Source organism: Furipterus horrens, unplaced genomic scaffold, assembly GCF_987537825.1.
Source record: "Furipterus horrens unplaced genomic scaffold, mFurHor1.1.pri manual_scaffold_4, whole genome shotgun sequence".
NCBI lineage: Eukaryota > Metazoa > Chordata > Mammalia > Chiroptera > Furipteridae > Furipterus > Furipterus horrens.
Window position 1 is genome coordinate 65,482,936 of NW_028327174.1, and position 19,375 is coordinate 65,502,310.

General features: G+C 37.7%; 1 non-coding gene across 1 annotated transcript; it reads left to right on the plus strand.

Moving 5' to 3' along the window:
• The first annotated feature begins 6,576 nt into the window (after nucleotides 1–6,576).
• On the plus strand, nucleotides 6,577–6,683 carry LOC150012113 (U6 spliceosomal RNA). Its single transcript, XR_016510927.1, has one exon. It is a non-coding gene; the product is annotated as a U6 spliceosomal RNA (small nuclear RNA).
• Nucleotides 6,684–19,375: the final 12,692 nt, after the last annotated feature.

Here is a 19,375-nt window from a genome sequence, read left to right on the forward strand (position 1 = left end):
AGAAACCCTGTGGCTTTTCACTTTTCTCAGCTGGATACTATTTTACTTTCCACTCTGTTGCTGTAGGCTGGGAAGTTCAGCTGGGGGTTTAGACCCTGCCCTTCTCGGGGGGAATCCCCGGCTGCTGAGCTGTTTCTCAGCCCCTTCAGCTGCCACCCGTGTGAGCCCAGCCAGCCCTTCCATGTCTCTGCACTCCCTACCGGTCACATTGTGATGTAGCGGCCTTTTCTGTCTCTCCGTGGTTATAAGACTTCTCTCCAGCTAGTGTTCGGTTGGTTATTCCAGATGATGTCTCCAAAATTAAGTTGTAAATCCAGACTAGTTCTGGGAGGAGGTTAGTGTAGCTTCCACTTACTCTCCGCCATCTTGTTTCCCCCTATCCTCAAAGTCTTATTGTTGTACCTTTAACTCCTTGAAGATATCCTATCTCTTATATTATTGATGATTTTGATATTACTAGCTGATAAACACAATTCAACTTTTCTCTATCATTTCGTCTCAAATTTAAGCTGTATTTTTACCCAGGTCTATACTTAGCTAGCATTTAAAGGGTGTTTATTAAGAGCCAGGCCCTTACACATATGTTGTTACTTAATCTTTTCAACAACTTTGTTGGGTAAATATTTTTATCTCTATTTTATAGATGAATAGGATGTGTGCCCAAGATCACTCAGCTAAAAAGAACAAAGTCACAATTTAGATTTAGGTAATGTCATATCAGAGCCTATGTTCTTTTTTCTGACTATGAAGGTAAGTGGGGGAAGGAGTGTGTTGGGGGAGAAGGGGTGAACATCTATGTGTATATATTATCTCATATCCAAGACCAATCTGTCCCTTCTGCCTCTGCCTTCTCTCCCATCCTCACTCACCTACTCAAGAACTTTATAGCAGTTAGCTTTTGCTGTGTAACAAACCACCCCCAAATTTAGTGGCTTAAAACAACAGTCATATACCATTGCTCACAAGTCTAAAGATAAGAAGATGTTTCTGCTCATCTGGGCCAGTTTGGGCTAATTTCAGCTGTACTCACTCACACCTCAATGGCCAGCTGGAGGCCAGTTTGGGCTAATTTCAGCTGTACTCACACCTCAATGGTCAGCTGGAGGCCAGTTTGGGCTAATTTCAGCTGTACTCACTCACACCTCAATGGTCAGCTGGAGGCTTGTCTGGGACTTACTCACATGTCTGAAAATTGGCCTGATATCAGCTGGGGTGACAAAAAGGGACTAGACCATGTGTTACTTATCATTCAGAAGCCTGTTCACGTATTAATGATTATAGGCTCCCCCAAGCGACATAAAAGAATAAAGCCCTGTGTGCAAGCACTTTACAAGTTGCTTTTATATGACATGTGTTACTGTTCCATTGGTCAAGCAAAGTCACTGTCAGGCCCAGAGTTACCCAAGGATATAAGCAAAAGGGAAACACAACTATTGTACAAAATCCTACAGATTTCGATGCATTAATTATATACCACCCTTCTCTTTAATCTTTCCCTTTTCACTGTCTCCTTTCCCTTTATCTACCAATTTGGTGCAGTCTACCCTGTTCTAGAAAAACCTCTCTTCAATCCCATTATCCCTGAGGCATTGTGTAGCTGAACCCAGTAGTGTCAGGGATTGACTGCATAACCAAAAATACTCTAAATTAATATCCATGTAGGTAAAGAAACATGATAATTAAACAATAACCACAGTACTTTAAAAATATGTCATAACCACAACCGTTGTCAAGAACTTAGACAAACAAAAGACTTTTTTAGAGAGGAATGTTGTCTAGAAATGTTGGCATATGGTAATAATAAGAAAGTAGACTGACTTGTTTGGTGGTTATATTTCTGTTTGTAAAATCTCTCCAATGCATCTTCTTATTACCTGAGCCTGAGGGGGATGCTCCCAGTGCCCCACCCTGGTGCACCAGCACCCTGGCAGCTGTCTCTTTCCCGAGCCTTAGCAAGAAGGCAGGACATGCAACCTTGATATTTCATCATCATTTATATCTCATTATGATAAAAAGCAAAGCAAAACAAAAACATCCTAATTTTTCTCTGACCTTACTTAAGCTCCATTGGAGGGCATATATACTTTCAGCTCTACAAGATATTACATAACTGCTCTGTGCTTCCCCCACACTGTGGGAGAGCTTCCTCTTGTCCACATCCTTAAGCTCACTCAGCATTTTAATTTTTCTCAATATGCTAGTATAAAATAATATATAATATTTTAATTGGCATTTCCATACTATAAAAGCAATGCTCCACTGCATAGAATATTAAAATGAAGTTTTTCTCCTATTTCTGTTGCTATATCCCCCAATCTCATTTCTTTTAGAATTAATCTAATTCCTTTTTGTTTATGAACTTTTGCCTAACAAATTAGCCCTCTTCTTCTCTGGGTAAATATATTTCAAAGCAGGTGTTTATGCCTCATGGTAACAGTGAAAAAGTAAACTATTTGCATAAGTAGAGCTAATATCACTGTGCCAGTTTTAACATCCAGAAAACATCTCTTGATCTCCAACTTTCTTTTCCTTTAGTCCTCCCACCAGTTGATAAGCAATGCAAGCAGCCAAAGTGTTGCACATAAAATTGTTTTTGTGATTTTTGCAGCTTGGCTTAAGAAAATGAAGTAGATGAATATCTGATAAAGATGTCCTCTTGTCACTGTCTTGCCTTTATATACTGGTGAGAGATTTAAGACATAAATAGGGCTCTGCTGGACTTGGGTCACTTTGATGAAGCTCAGATAAGCATTTAGGTTCTGGAGCCTTTTACAAAAAGAAGAGAATTTGTGTGTGTGTGTGTGTGTTTTAATTCCAGGATTTTATTGGGCAGATAAAGGTGGCTTCATTCCTTTGGAAAATTTTCCTCTGTATCTGTGCAGTTCATGATGTGCTTTTCTGTCTTATCCAGCCAGACAGGGTTTGGGGAAGAAAATCCTGATGTTAGTCTCAGTGAAAGCATCAGAATATCCAACAATGTCAAATCATTAAATAAAACACTGTATAGTTATACAAGGGACATTATAAAGCCTTTTTAAAGTCATTGCAGAATCTTAAGTAATCTGAAAAATGTTTATGAAATCAGATTCAATCAGTGGCAATTATATATATATATATATATATATATATATATATATATATATATATATAAAGTTATGTTTCTATTTTATAATCTATGTATCCATCTATCTATCTAGACAAAGGAAATATATCAAATTATTAACAGTGGGTATCTTTGAGTAAAGAGATTATGAATTAGTAAACACTTAAAATATATTTCTGATTTTCAAATAGTTCTACCGTACATTACATATTATTATTGTAATCTAAAATGATTAGAAAAGTACTTCTCAATAAAAAAGATAATGTGACAAGAGTACTAAGAAGACTTGGCCTTATATTATAGGAGCTTTGATGAAGCAATTTAATATATACAACTATTTTCCTTTTTGGTTTCTTGGGTTTGATATTGGTTTGAGAAAATAATGAAGGAATAGTAACTCTCCAGGTATATTTTGTAAATATACATTTAGTAAATTCAGACATGCACAGACAATGTTGATCGCCTGTTGGGGTCTATTTGCATGAAGGATAGAGGATCTTGGTAATGAAAAGTTATTATTTTCTTGAGGTTGATGGTTGATACCTCTGTGTCTTCCCTTAACTGCATCCACTGTGATATGGATGGATATTTTAACTTCCCATTAGGAGGCTTTCCAGTTAATGAAGGCACTCATTACTACAGGAGAGTTAGAGTAGACAAGCTGAGTTGAAGGTGTCCTTGGGTCAAAGAAGAACTCAGTTACTCCTTCATACAGTGACAACAATCTTCCTACTCCTCCTTCAGAGAAGAGCCATGGCCCTTAGGAGAGGAAGCTATGAAAGAAAATGGATAAAATGAATGTTTTATTAACCAGTGTTGGTACAAAGCAAACAGGACACAAGGCACCAGTCTCATTGGTATTCATCAAAGCATTGCTACACCCATCTGGAAGCCTGTTAAGGAAGAGAGACAGTAGATGGGTGAGGTCATGGGGATCTCCTCCCCTTCTTGAGTTCCTACCACATCCATTATAATCATAAGTTAATCTCTTGAATATACAAATTTAGAGATATTTTTAACATACTACTTTATCCTAACTTGTTAAACATCCCTATATATAATTTCCTAAGATCAGAGGAAGAATGTAAAGTTTCAAAACAATTGAGCACATGTTTATGAAATTTTCACACCAAATGTGCAGCACTATGTGGTGGAGGCTAAAGAGATAAGACACTCCCTCTAAATGAAGGTCATAGGATCTTATTTGAGAAATAATAGTAGATGCACATGGAGTGCACCAACAACATTACGTATTCCAGGACGTGAAGTACAATGAAATATAAATGGAGAAAATGGTCTAATGTCATATTCGAATATGGACTCTGGATTTAGTTCCCCTGAAAATCTGATCTCAGTTTCTTTTAATACTGGCTGTGACTAAGGCACCTTGGGAAAGTTACTAATCTCTGCATGCCTCAGTTTCCTTATCTGTAAAATGGTGAAATTAAATCTGCTTCATAAAGTAATCTGTATGTAATATGCTTAGAAGAGTATCTAACACATAGCTAGAGCTCAATAAACAATAGCTCTTATCACTGCCAAATGTAAAAAAAAAAAAAAAGATCCAGAGAATACATCTGATACTTGTAAAAAATATCGATTGCCAGAGTTGGAACAGACTTTTGACAGAAAGTGATGCCTTTTAGAAATGGCACGGTCAGATTTCAAAGAACATTTTCAGGTTTGCATTTTATAAAAGGCTGGGAATTACTCATCTCAATGACAGCTGCAAATCATTCCCATACGGAAAAGAAAATAAGTGGAAAGAAAAAAATATGTCAGTTGATTATTTTCTTTAAAAAATCTTACCTCATTGATATGAGGTTTCTCTTGAGAGTTTGAAAAGTTCCTGACAACCCACAGCTCATGGTGGTGACAATCCTGAGGATATAGAAAAATCGTTTCCCATGCAGGAAAGAAGAAAAGATAAGAGTGCGCCATAAAATTTTTTAAAAAGCAAGAAAAAATATTCCCTCACTCACCCAGTCAAGAAACATATATTTAGTGTCTACTTCATGAGACATGGTACTGAAATCTGGAATCTAAAATTAAATAATATAGACTCTACCCTCAAGAGTTTAAAAGAAAGGCAATAATTAAGTGATTAAAATGCAATGTTAGGGAGTGGAGGGATTGAGCAAAAAGGAAAAAGTACTCTGGACATGAACAACAGTGTGGTGATTGCTGGGGGGAGAGGGGTATAAGGGGACTAAATGGTAATGGAAAAATACAATAAGATTAAATTTAAAATACAAGGTAATCAGTGTTAGGACAAGGCACTAAAGAATGCATGGAAGAGGTCTCTAGGCAGTCAGGAAAGGCATTCTGGAGGAGACGCTGTCTCAACAGGATGCAGAAGGATGAAGTAAGGCAGGTACATCACTATGGCTAGGTTGCCAGCATGGAAAAATGAAGGCTGGGGCTGATTCTGGAGGGTAAAGGCAGAGGACATGTGAAGGAGTTCTGCCTTTATTCTGAGACCAAAATGAATACATTAAAAATTTTAAGAAAGAGGGAATGACAGATAACTGTTTTTATTTTTGAAAGATCATACTGGTTGCACAGTTGGAACAATCTGAAAAGCAGACTAAGGCTGAGCTTTTATGAATTTCATAGCTGCAAAATCTTGTGTAGCTTTCTCTGTCCAGAAAGTGAGGTAAAACTCACAGACTCTTAAATCTATGTGGCTTGCTAATCCACTCCAGGGCTATTACCCACTAGTAGTCCTCCTTGTACTTCCCCTCAGTTCCCTGTAACATGGCTGTCACAGTAGACAAAGTAAAGGAGGGTGAGAAATGAACTTGTTCTCTCTCTTTTTCAAATGGAAACTAATAGACACACCCAGGGAACACACACCTTGAGGAGAAAGTACTATACACTAGTTAAAAGCAGAGGATCTTGATTAAAAATCCAGTTTTGCAATCTCTGTGACCTTAAGCAAATTTGTCAATATCTCTGGCCTCAGTGCCTTTATTTGAAGGTGGGAATAAAATTATGTCTGCCTTGTATTAGTCAGAATTGGCTAACTACTATAACAAATAAAACAAATCTCAAAGGCTTAACAACAAAAATTTATTTCTGATTCAAGAAATGGCATTAAGTAAAATGATAAAAGTAGTTGAAAGTAGCAAGATAAAAATATTTTATACAAGTTATTTTTTATATAAATGCACAATAACTAGTTAGAAGACATAATAAAAGAAAAATGTTCATTTACATTAACAACAGAGAAGATTAAACACTTCAGAATAAACTTAAAAGAAAAAGTACAAAATTATGTAAGGAAAACATTCCTGAAAGCTATAAAAGGTGACTTGAACAAATGGAGAAACACTCCCAGTTTTGAGTTAGCGTGACTTAGCACAAACAGTTACCCCTCTCTAAGTTTACTGTAAAATTTAACACAACTCAAATAAAAACATGAATAAGCTTTTTCATAAAGGTGTACAAGTTGACATTAAAAATTATGTGGAGTACCCACTTCTGCACCACTTACACCAAAATTGAAATGATACAGGGAAGACTAGCATGGCCCCTGTGCAAGGATGACACCCAATTTCAAGAAGTCATGTGGAAAAACAGACATGGGAGAGTAGATGATATTACACTAAAAAGGAAAGACTAGCAAAAATGACTAACTCTATCACACACGTACTATGAAGTGTTCATAATTTAAAAGGATGGTACTGGTACATTAATAGATCAGAAAGCCCAGAAACAGAACCAACCAAGTACAAATGAAAATTTAGTATATGATAAATTTAGTAATTTGTGACATCAGATTAGCCACTTGGAATAAAATAAATTTAGATCCATACCTTACTATATATAAGCAAAAACTCCAAATGGAACAGGGATTTAAATGTAAAAATAAAGGAGGTGGGGGAGTACCAGAAGAAAACATCAGTGATTTCCTCTTTAACGTTGGTATAGGAAAAGATTTTCTAACTATGGCTCAAAATCCAGAGGCAATTTTTGAAGAAATTGATAACTGGCTATATAAAAATATAAGTTTTCTGAATGACAAAAATAATATAGTCAAAGACAACTGAAAAACTGAAAAATGTTTGCATCATACCTCTACCTGCAGATAGAGTAATAATATTGCTAATATATAGATTTCTTAAAATTGAGGAGAAAAAGATTTTTAAAAATCCACTAAAATGGGAAAAAAGACACAGACAATTCACAAAAGAGATATAAAAATGACCTTTAAAGATAGAAAATGTTTACTCTTGTAATTTAAAAATTAAAATTAAAAACTCTACTGGAATAATATTATCAGATGACAATTAAAAAGCCAAACCCATTCCATAGGGAAACAGTTACTCTTATACATTGTTATTAGAAATGCAAATTGATACTAGCTTTTTGGAGAAAAATGTGGTAATATCTAAGAAAACTACATATACACCTACCTTTTACAGAACAATTCCACTTCTGGGAATTTACCTAGAAGACACACCTCCAATAATACAAAAATACAGCAGGACAAGGTAATTAATTACAGCATTATTTGTTGTTGCAGAATATTTGAAACAATGAAAATGTCTAAATATAGGAGAGTGATTAAATAAGTTATGTACATCTATACAGCTGTAAGAAGAAAAAATAGAAGATAATTTCTATGAACTAATATGGATCATCATCTGGGATACATTATTCTTAAAGAGACAAAGTGCAAAAATGTACCTATTACATGCCACCTTTCATGGAAGAAAAAGAAATAAAATATACATGTGTCTGCTCATTTGTGCCAAAAGAAACACAGAAGGGATAACCCAGAAACTAATAAGACTGCTTTTACATGCAGAGATAAGATGGAGAGGCATGGGATGGGAGGCATGACAGGGACACTCCTGAGTGTAGCTCTTTGTACAGTTCTGACTTAGAAACCATGATAATGTTTCATAGACCAAAAATATAAATAAATAATTGAAATCGAGCAGAGTGAGAAGATAATGCAAAAACTCAATCCAAACAATAACAAATAAGTCTAACTCTATTACACATTACACATGAGGGGCTGGGGAAAAGAGCAAACCAAAATAAGTTTAAAAAACACTATTTTGACGCTAAAGATCAAAAGAAATGTACACAAACACTATATACCAGTTATTAAGTTCCTCCATTTCTCTAGAGTGGCATGGATTAGTAATTCTGAAACTAGCTCATATACATTTTCGGACTGTACAAATACGTAAGTAAATGTTGAGTAATGAGAAGCAGATTCCTTACTGTCAGAGAAAGGAGTTCCAAATAAGGAAAAGAGAAAGGCTAGAATGAGACTTGTGGCATTGAATTGAAATTAAATAAATTCATGTTGGTGGGGGGAGGGGCGGAGAAAGAGAGAGAGAAGAACATAGGTGGTAGAAATTTAAATTAAATGTATGTGTACATGTTTACATATACATAGATTATTTAGCTTTCACTTTGTCTGCTGAGAGGGCCTAGAGTAATGGCAGCAGTAGCAATCAACACAGCAAGCACCCAGATGTTGGTTTCTAGACACCTTTCACTAATAAAAGAAACTAGGGCTCCTTGGAGAGAAATGAATGATCCCAGGGCTGGGGTACAGAAAGTATAAGGTAACTTACAACATCTTGTTGTTCAGGAAAGAAAAGAAATGCTTAAAAAAAGATGGACAGACATATATTGAAAGGACACAGAAGTCAACCTGAAGAGATTCTCAATGGTCAAATCTGGGCCAATTTGAAAAACAAAGTAAATGGTGATAGTGATAGATTATAACATATAGGATAAAATAAATACCCATGACCCTATACATAAACAATTGAATCACCAATAAATATGAAAGAAGGAAAAACTCTCAACAGAATTCTAATTAATAAATATTAAATAAATTACAGATATAAAAAAAATCATTAGTTGTTGATCAGTGGGCCAATACAGTTTCTTAACAGAATATTTACATAATATTAAAATATCTCTTTATAAAATATTAATTAAGTACAAAGAAAAAAATAGTTACTTTAGATTGCAGAAATCTAGCAGACACTACTTTAACCAAGTGATCAAAATTAACATTTCCAATAATAAGATATAAACATATTGGATTTCCTGATACTAAGAAACCCATAGTATCACTTCTATGGTATTCTTCTTTTTAAATGTTTTATTGTTGTTTTATTACAGTTGTTTCAATTTTTTCCACTTTGCCCTCCTCTGCCCATCCCACCCCCACCCTCCACAGTCAGTCCCCACAATGTTGTCCACGTCCATGGGTCATTCATACATGTTCTTTGACTAGTCCCTTCCCCTTCTTTCCACCATTATCCCCCTTCCCTACCCCTCTGGTCAATGTCAGACTGTTCCATGTTTCCATGTCTGTGGTTCTATTTTGTTTGGTACTTTGTTTTGTTCATTAGGTTCCTCTTATAGGTGAGATCATATGGTATTTGTCTTTCACTGACTGGCTTACTTCACTTAGCATAATATTCTCCAGTTCCATTCATGCTGTCACAAAAGGTAGGAGTTCCTTTCTTTCCTGCTGTGTAGTATTCCATTGTACAAATGTACCACAGGTTTTCATCCACCCATTTACTGAAGGGCACTTAGTCTGTTTTCCAACACTTGGCTATTGTAAAGAACACTGTTATGACCATAGGACTGCATAGGTTATTTTGAATTGGTGTTTCAGGATTCTTAGGGTATATTCCCAGCAGTGGAATTGCTGGATCAAAACACAGTTCCATTTTTAGTTTTTTGAGGAAATTCCATGCTATTTTCTCACCAACAGCACACTAGGTTTCCCTTTTCTCCACATCGTGGCCAGCACTTGTTGTTTGTTGATTTGTTAATGATGTCCATTCAGACTGGAGTGGGGTGGTATCTCATTGTGGTTTTAATTTGCATCTTTCTGATGGCTAGTGATGTTGAGCATTCTTTCATATGTCTATGGGCCCTCTGTATGTTCTCCCTAGAGAAGTGTCTGTTCAGGTCTTTTGCCCATTTTTTAAATTGGATTGTTTTTCTTCCTGGTGTTGAGTCATATGAGTTCTTTACACATTTTGGAAATCAAGCCCTTGTCCAATGTATCATTGCCAAAATGTTTTCCCTGGTTGGACCCCTGTTCATTTTGATTATGGTTTCCTTATGCCTGCAGAAGCTTTTTTATTTGATATAGTACCATTTGGCTCCCTGTCTTTGTAGTGTGACCTTCTGTGGTAGGAGACCTGTGGGATTCAGTGGTGCAGTGTACTTGATCTCCTGAGCTTGATGCTCTAGGGATGCCTTTATCCTGTTTATGTGGGCTCTCTGCTTGTAATTGGGTTTTAGTTGTTGTTGGATCATTCTTTGATGAGTTTTTCCCTCCAGCTGGCTGACTGAGAGTCACACCACCCACCATGTCTTGTATACTGCTGTCAGGTGCTGCCAGAACAAAACCAAATAACCCAGGAAACAAACCCACGTCTCCAAAAATAATCCCACCCACAACCACAATATCAATAGCAAATGAGCAAATACTAATAATGGTGTAAGAAGATTGAGACTATTATAAGAAAGGAAAAATGAATATGAAATGACTAACTGAAAGAAAAATGATTTTGAGAGGGTCAAGGCAGGGAATAGAAACAAGACAAAGAAAGAAATAAAGAAATTTACATTATAAATAAAACAGGGAGTGAAGAAGGGAGAATGGAGTAAGAAATGGGGACACTATAGTATTCGGTTTAAACAAATATTTTTAAAATATTGTTAAAAAATAGGAACCAAATTGGAGAAAAAGATCCACCACAGCAATATCAACAACAAATGAGCAAAGAGTAATATAGGTGGAATGGAAATAAGAAGGGAAAAGAAAGAAAGAAAATCTTATCAGATGTTTAGAGGAAGGAGAAGTGATTTGGGGAAGATAGATGGAGAAGGAATATTAAGAGTGAGGAATGAAAACCAATATAAGACAGGGAAAAATTTAAATTTAAAATGAAACAAAGAAAGGGCAAGATGAAGGCAAAATGGAGTAGATGAAAGGAATGGTAAAATTTGAGATTTGAAATACAAAAATACTAAAGATTTAGGAATAAAATTGAAGAAATGTAACAACAACCAACATGTCCACACCAATGAGCAAAGATTGATAAAGGTGGAAAGAGAATAAGGGTATTTTAAGAATTGGAATAAGAATGTGAGATGACTAATGGCAAGAAAAATGGTTTTGAGAGGCTGGATGGGGGAGAAATATTAAGAGTATGGAATGGAAAAAAGCTGTAGTAAGAGAAAAATAAATTTTAAAACAACAGTAAGAAGAGGAATTAAGAAGGTAAAATGGAGTAAGAGAAGGAAGGAGCAAAATATGAGACTTGAAATTAGCTATAATATAAAAACTTGTGACCTAATATGCATAAACTTGAAGGTCAAAAAAATGAATGTTAAAAAGCTATGCAGAAGAGAAAATAATGCAAATCATGAAGAAGACCACAGTGGAATTCATCTCAGTAGAATCCAGTGTTTACCACTGTTTCATCTTTCTTGATAATGTCAGATGGTGTCCCAGTCTGGAGCTAGGCTGCCTGTTTGAGACTGCAAGTGATCCACAGTCTGTGGCTGTCTCCTTCAGATTTGGCTGGTTCTGCTCTGCCAGCTTTCCATCAGTCCTATGCCCAGGAGTGGTTCATTTAATGACCCAAGAGGACTGCCAGTTCCTTTTCCACCTGCCTCCCGAGGGGACCTCTGGTGTAATCGGGATGGTGAGCGAAAACCTGTGTCATGTCCAGGGTGTCACTGTTCAGTCTACCGGGAAGGTTGTGGGGGTTTTTCCCCACCCCCTCGTCACACGTCTTGCTTGATCTGTCCCTGATTCTTTCCAATAGTTTATGATTTCTGGTGAATTAGCTGTCCATTCCCTGTGAGGGGCCAATCTGTGCAAAAGGTGAAGCTCTTTCCTGCTTGGTGCAGACAGCAGCTCTGTCTAGGATCCAAGGCTGGGTGGAGCCCTGAACGCCCCTTGTTGCACTCTGGTTTCAGCATATCAGGGCCCAAGGAACAGTGTGGCTCATAGTGTCTGGTAAAGGGCCCTTTTAGAGCTTTTCCTTCTTTCCCCTGCAGAAATGCACCTGGCAGAGGGCTCCTGAGCCTGGCTTCACTGATCTGCAGAGCTTGTAACCAGCAAGTAGGGGTTGGGCTCCCCTGTCTGTGAGGGGACCTGCCTGGCTGCCGCAAATCTCAGGCGTTCAGCTCCTGGCTGTCCAGTCCCCAGCCTGCCTCTCTCTCGCTGGAGGATCAGGCCCAAATTCTCCACTCTGTACAGTCACCTGCTCCACAGCTATGCTGGGTTGGGCCCCACAGTCCCTTCAGCGTGACTCTATCCCTCATGAGTTGTTTGTAGAGCCGCTGTGAATGTGCGCATGCACACAGAACACCAGGTCCCTGCGGAGTCTCGAGTCTCACCTAGGTTCCTTTGTTAAAAGAGTTTCTGTGTAGCCCCTATGCTGCACCACCAAGTCCTGGGGCACCTGTTCTCTACACACACACCCTCCTCCAAAATCACTAAGTCTCCTTCAGTCAGGGCTAGCTACAGCCTGTCAGAGCCTCCAACAGTTCACATAAAGTTTTTCTCTGGATCTCTCCCAGATGGTGCTAGGAAGAGTCCCGCAGTGATACTGTAAGATGGGGCAGTGGCAAGTGCTCTCCCTGCTCCCTCCAGTGATTCTCAGCCTTGGGCGGGCCAGTTCCCACCGTGCTGATTCCACAGCCAGCACCTCCTCAGCCATCTCTGTCTGCCCCTGGGGCTTGTGGATCCTGAGCTGATCTGCAGAAGCTCTGATACTGTGCAGTCAGAAGTGCTGGGCTGGGCAGTGGCAGTTGCTCCACTAGGGAAATCCAGGCTGCCTGCTCCTGTGTATCCTACACCGGGGCAGGCTCTTTCCCACTCACGCACACTCCCCGTACTCTTGTCCTCGTACATGCTCACTCACACAATTTTTTCAATTTTTTGTTAGTCTGAAATAATTTCAAACTAAAAAGTTTAAAATTATTTTTAATTAAGAAGATAAAAAGGCATTTAAAAATCTTGCCATCTATGCTTACAAACTTTCATTTTAGAAGGAACAATTTAACATCCTTTCAAAATAAAAAGATATCTTCTCAAATGTTAAATATATTTTACTTTATAAAAAGCTTTAGAAAACATACATGAAAGGTATATATTTTAAATACAAATTCTCCCCTAGATTAATATGTTTCCTCTCTCTGACTCACTATTTTAATTTTCAAACTATTGCTCATGTTTTCAGAGGATATGGTCCAGGTAATGATGTAATATTTCTGTAAGTTAACTCCTAGTGATAATTTTATCCCTGTGGGTGTTGAGCATCGCACAGTCTAATTTTATGTATATATTGTTCTAGCACAGTCTAATTTTATGTATATATTGTTCTAGGCATCTGATTTAAGGGAATTACATTTCCCAAACTATTAGATGTACTTTACCATCAATGAAGACTTTGCCCATGTAACAAGTACTCATCTGCAGTTATGAAGTTTTCTTCTGTATTTTAAAAAGGAAAGTGGAGACATGGAGACCAGGATAAAGGTCTGGCAACCCTGCTTTGGAAAGGTTAGGCCATTTTTGCCAACCACAAGACTCTTCCCTGGTCTACAATTACTTCACGTCTTGATATTAAATACACTACATTGAAGTACTTTATTTCCTTAAAATATATTTACTTACAACAAGTAGCTAATTCTAATGAATGTTTTGTTTTTTAAATTCTCTTTTAATGAAATGTTTTGCTTTGGAGAATTAAGGTGAAGCTACAGCAAGTCCCCTGATTTCACCACCAGAGGGCATAAGACATTAAGAAATACGACAGACAAAGCCTGTTGCTTCTGAGATTCTTGGATTTCATGGTTTGAAATTTCTAGGTAACTATTTCCAGAAATGAACTCACTTGGAAGACAAATGAGGTATACACAAATCAGGATAAGAAGAGAGGTTAGGATGGAAAAACTCATTTTTTATAAGAATGAAATCCTCAACCATGTTTGCAAAAGTGCTCACCTACATACATTTATTAATTATATTACTGATTTAGGTTAAACACTCAATTAAACAAGTTGGCAATGATAAATTGTGATGTTTCCTCATCTAGGCATGTCTGAGAATATATTGGCTGTTTAATGCAATTGTATCTAGAAAATAAAGAATTGTCTAGTTCAGAATCAATGAGGCCAAGGCGTTGAGCTCAATTTGTGTATGGATCAGTGAACACCTCTCTAAATCCAGGCTACCCCCTCACTCTAAATAGCCTATGCACATGGTGGGTCGAAGTGGGAATGGTGGTGAGACAGGGTAGGTATATGCATAGACACCAGTCTGGCTACACACTCGAGAACTGAATCAAAGTGCACATCTACTGATGCTGGGTCAATGAGAGCTTACAAATGGATGGTATTTTGACCTTGAGAATAGAAATTACTTGGAGTAAAATAATTTAAACTTCTGTTTCTCCTATCATCAATCCCTCAACTACTCCTTTCTCATTTCTATTTCCTTTCTCACCTAAGCCCCAACACTATCTTTTTTTCCTTTGATAAAGTTACATATATGGAAGAGGTTGTGAATTACTGATTTTAATGGTTTAAAATTTTATTTCAGTTCTGCTAATAGTTTTGCTAAAATGCCTTGAATGGGCAGGTTATATTAGGCTTGAACTTGAATACAATTGATCTATTCCCATCCTCTGCATGAAATGGCACCTTACCCATTACATTGAGGTCATTTCTTCCCCATTGCATAGAAATCCCTCATGCTACGTTTCACAAATGAGGAATTTTGAAGGAAACTATGCATATTAGTTGGAATCAATATGATATTTCTATATGCAAAAAGGCCTTGTTGGTTTGAGGGTTTTCATGAACAATACTGCATTTGTATAGCTAGACATATCAGCTCATCACCTGCTTCCTCACATTGCTCCCAAATCTTTCTAAACAGGTAAAAGTAAACCAGAGAGCTGAGATCACCATCTTGACAATTTAGCCAAAATACCATGTAATTATTCTCAATATAAGGGCTCGGGGTCAGGAAGGAGGATTTGCATTATTTAGAATTTTTATTTACATTAGGTAGATTCAGTGATGATTTTCACATATTAATTAGACACAGATGGGGCTCAACAACATCCATCTCTAAGAAGAAAACTAAATCTTATAATGAAAGACATTGAAAAGCTAGAGGTAAAGAAGTGGAAATGAAACAATGAGCTAACAGATTAGGCAAAAATAGACTAATAATTTTAAGACAATGCAGAACATTTATATAATACAATTATTTCTGGGCTTATTCTGAAAAAGTAAAAAAGAAACATTGCAATTATCCTAAACATATTAAAATAATCTTACTGTTCATATTGCTGTGATTCCTTTGGGACCCACATTCTTTAGTGAAATTGAGTAGGTTTCGGGAGCAAAACCTGCCTGCATCACATTTCACCCACCCAGGGTCTGAGTTGTGGTCCCAAAGAAGTTGATGCCATTCTTTTGTACTGAGCATTAGGATGTTCAAAGACAGAGTTCAGTTTTCCCCCCATCAGTGCTGTACCTCTGGGAGAAAAGGGCCCTATTGGAAATGACACAGAGGAAAGAGACCATGCCAAGAGCTCAGCAGAGTTTACATTCCTATCCCCAGTCACTCCTTCGTGTGTCCATGTGCCTCTGAGGGATTCCCCCAACACAGTCTCCCCTTCCTAAACTCAGGTCAGATGAATTTCCTTCCTTCCCAAACTTGAATTCCTCCCTTGCTCTGATGCTCATAGAATTATACTGTTTTGAGTATTATTTGAGGTTATGTTATTTTACATGCAGCAACAGTTTGTAGGGCAGCCAGGCTGGGGTGACATCAGAGAAAAGGAAGCTGGCTTATACTGGGAAATGCCCATTCTAGGGATACAATTGAGATTGAGGTCACACGCCTCACACCTGGGTGAGCTTGGATAGGTCCCTTAGGTAGCATGGGGGAAACTTCAAATACTCCTTAGATATAGAAAGAAAATGCAGCTTCTTTATTTTCTATAATGGATGTACTTTCTCATAAACACCCACCTCACTGAGTACCAGGAGGTGGAAAACACTTTTAAATTTGTCAGTTTTAGGTATTACGTTCTCTTCTCTTTTAATTGGACCCTTCCACAATGCATTTTCTTATGGACAAGTTCGTACTCTTTCCAGCTTCCTCTCTCTTCTCCTGCTCTTTCCAAAGATGGGGGAGGCTTGGGCTGATGTGATTGCATGGCTATCAGGGCGAGGCATGCCAGAGCCTCCCTGGATCCTCGGTGAATGGTCTGGTCCCTTCCCATCTGATGTGTCACAAGTCTACATGGGTCTTAGGGCATTTTGCTGGCACACACTATGGTCCTGACTCCTTGCCTCTGGTTTGCCTTCCTGCATTGCAGCCCCTTTGCGCATCCTCAGGACTCCACCAGTTCTCTGGTCTTCCAAGCACTAACACATCCACTCATTGAGGCAGAACCAATCCCTAGGAGTCTGAGTTCTCCCTCGTTCAACTGTCCACTCACCAAGGCCACCACTACTTCCTCAGCTCACACACTAGCAAAGAGCCTTTCAAGAGAGCCCTTTCGTCCCAGAGGTCCCGCCCTGAGAGGGAAAACTGAACTCTTCTTTGAACTTTCTGAGCAAGACACATGAACCAAAAACCTAGTTCTCTCATTCACCTTCCTTTCTCCTTTTGGAGTCCACTGGCACAGAAAGGTAAACACCCCACTTCTTCTGAAGACCTATAAGGACTTCTTTTTATATCCTCTTTCTAAGTCTTCTTTTTGTGTCCTTTCTGAGGTGGTGTTTTGTCATCTCTTTTCCTAAAGCCACAGTGGTGGACAGGTTTCAGAGAGAAAAGTTTATAATTTCTAGTGTTAAAGTAACCTTTAACCACCAAGAAAAGAAATATATATTGTCTCAGGCCAGCTAAGGTTGCAGATTCCAGGTAACTGATAAGTTCATCTTTAGTCAGGGCCTGAGTCCTGGTTGAAACTTCCAGAGTGATTCAAACTTAATTGAGTAAGCAGCTTCTGCATTCCCAACCTCCCTTCCTCCCTCTTTGTAGCATCACAGACACTTATGTCAATGGGTCTTTTTAAGCACACACCTTTCACAGTTTGGTTTCAAGCAACCTGGCATATTTTTCTGAAATGACACATTCTTAATGTTTCCCTTGGCTAGCAAAACATACTGATGTCCCTTTATTATTATAAATAAATTAGCATGATTTGTTAGCATTGAAACCTACAGTACCTGGTTAGCATCTCTGGATAACTGGTCCAATCATTCAAGAGGTTTTGTTTCCTTGAAGGGGAGGGATTTAGTTTACTCTTGGGTAGTGTGGTAAATCTATCTTCTTCCAAAACCATTCTTACACACATATTCCTACACTACTGATCACAACCTTTCTTATTCTTAGCATACTTTCTACTTTTTCAGAACTCCTGGATTTGATTACTAATAATTCTTTTTACCTTGAATATATAAAGAAGTGAAGAAAAGCATATATCTATGTTTTATATAGAGCCATATACCTAAAAGAAGAAACAGAACACTCACATGTCAACACCACAATTCTCTTAAAATTAATAAAAATTAAGTCTATCTAGTTATGCATAACTTTCTTTAGTGTGATAATTTATGAACCTTAGCCTCTCTCATTTTGAATTTAATTATAGATTTATGGAATTATAAACTCAACTTGCTTATGAATAATCATTTTTAATACTCAAATGTTTCCAAGTTGGATAGTGGAAATACCTCAAAGATGACTCCATTGTCCTTTCAGCATTACCCCAGGTATTTTAAATCATCCTTATATTCACACAAGAGTAAAATGTTCATCTAATCTTCAAGAAGCTCTGATTTATTTTATTGGAGAGTTGGAAGAGAGTGTGAAATCCCAGACATTAGAGAACACATTTGTCATTGGTTTATTGCTCAACCTCTTTAGTGATGGAACACATTAACAGGCCACATTTGTATTTTTAGTTTAGCTTTGATTTCCTCAATTCATTTTGTTTTTTCCTAAAGTGTTTCCTTCTGTAATACACTTACATCAAGATAGACACAGGATTCTTCAGAAGGAGTACAGATCAGTAGTATCCCCCATTTCTACCCTCCGGCTGAACCTAGAACTCGTATCCTCCTTCCAAAGCTTCTATTCTTATCTTTCTGCTTGATAATTTGGGAAAGTTTCACAAAATGACATATGAGCCAGGTATTGAAGAACCAGAGAATTTACCAGCAAGACCCATGTGGGGGTGAGATAAAGGGGAAAAGGTTGTTCCAGATAAAATTAAGCATGTACATAGGTACATTGTATAGAGATCCAGAGGTATGAAAGGGACTTGGAGTAAAACAATGGGAGAAGAAGGCAGTGACAAAAGATGAGAGGGCAACATGTTATGTTGGTTAGCGTATGAGGGATCTTGATTTGCCACACTGTGGAGTTTGATTTTTGCCCAGTAAGTGATCATAGGACAAAAGTGACCAGGTGACTTTAAGAAATGACCTGGAAAACTAATCAGCAATTCACAATTAATTACCAAAAAATTAATTTATACCATCAACCTTCCTTCAGTGTGAAAAGTTTTAGAAAAAGGTTAAAGAAGAAAATTTTTTTATTTATTTTTTAATGTGTTTTATTGATTATAATGTTACATTTGTCCCAATTTCCCTTCCCTCTTCTCCCCTCCACCCGGTGGCCCCCCTCCCTCTAGTTGTCCCCCCCTTTTAGACCATGTCCATTAGTTGTGCATACAGTTCTTCTCAACCTCTCTCTGTCTATTCTATTCCCTCCTACCATGCTCCTTAATTCCTATATCATCTCCCTCCCTCTCCCCTTCCCCCTCCCTGCTGACCTCCCCCCAATATGCTCCCCATACCTATAGTTCTTTTTCCACTCTCGTTGCCTGTTTAGTTTGCCTTTGTTTTGATTCCCTAGCTTCTGTTGTTGTTTCTTGTGATGCAGTTTTCATTTTAGTGTTCATAGTTTTGATCCTCCTTTTTCTAAACTAGTCCCTTTAACATCTCATATAACAGTGAAAGAAGAAAATTTTTATGTGTAAAATTTCTTTTAACAAATCCTGATGTTTTTATACTCTCAGATTGATGACTCAAGTCCTAATGGAAACATCATCTCATTTATTCATCTCCTTGATGCTTGGAAGAAGGGATCAGACACACCCACTCTGCCATTGTGATAGGAAGAATTCTAGGATGGCCCCATGAACTCTGCCACTGGTGTTACAT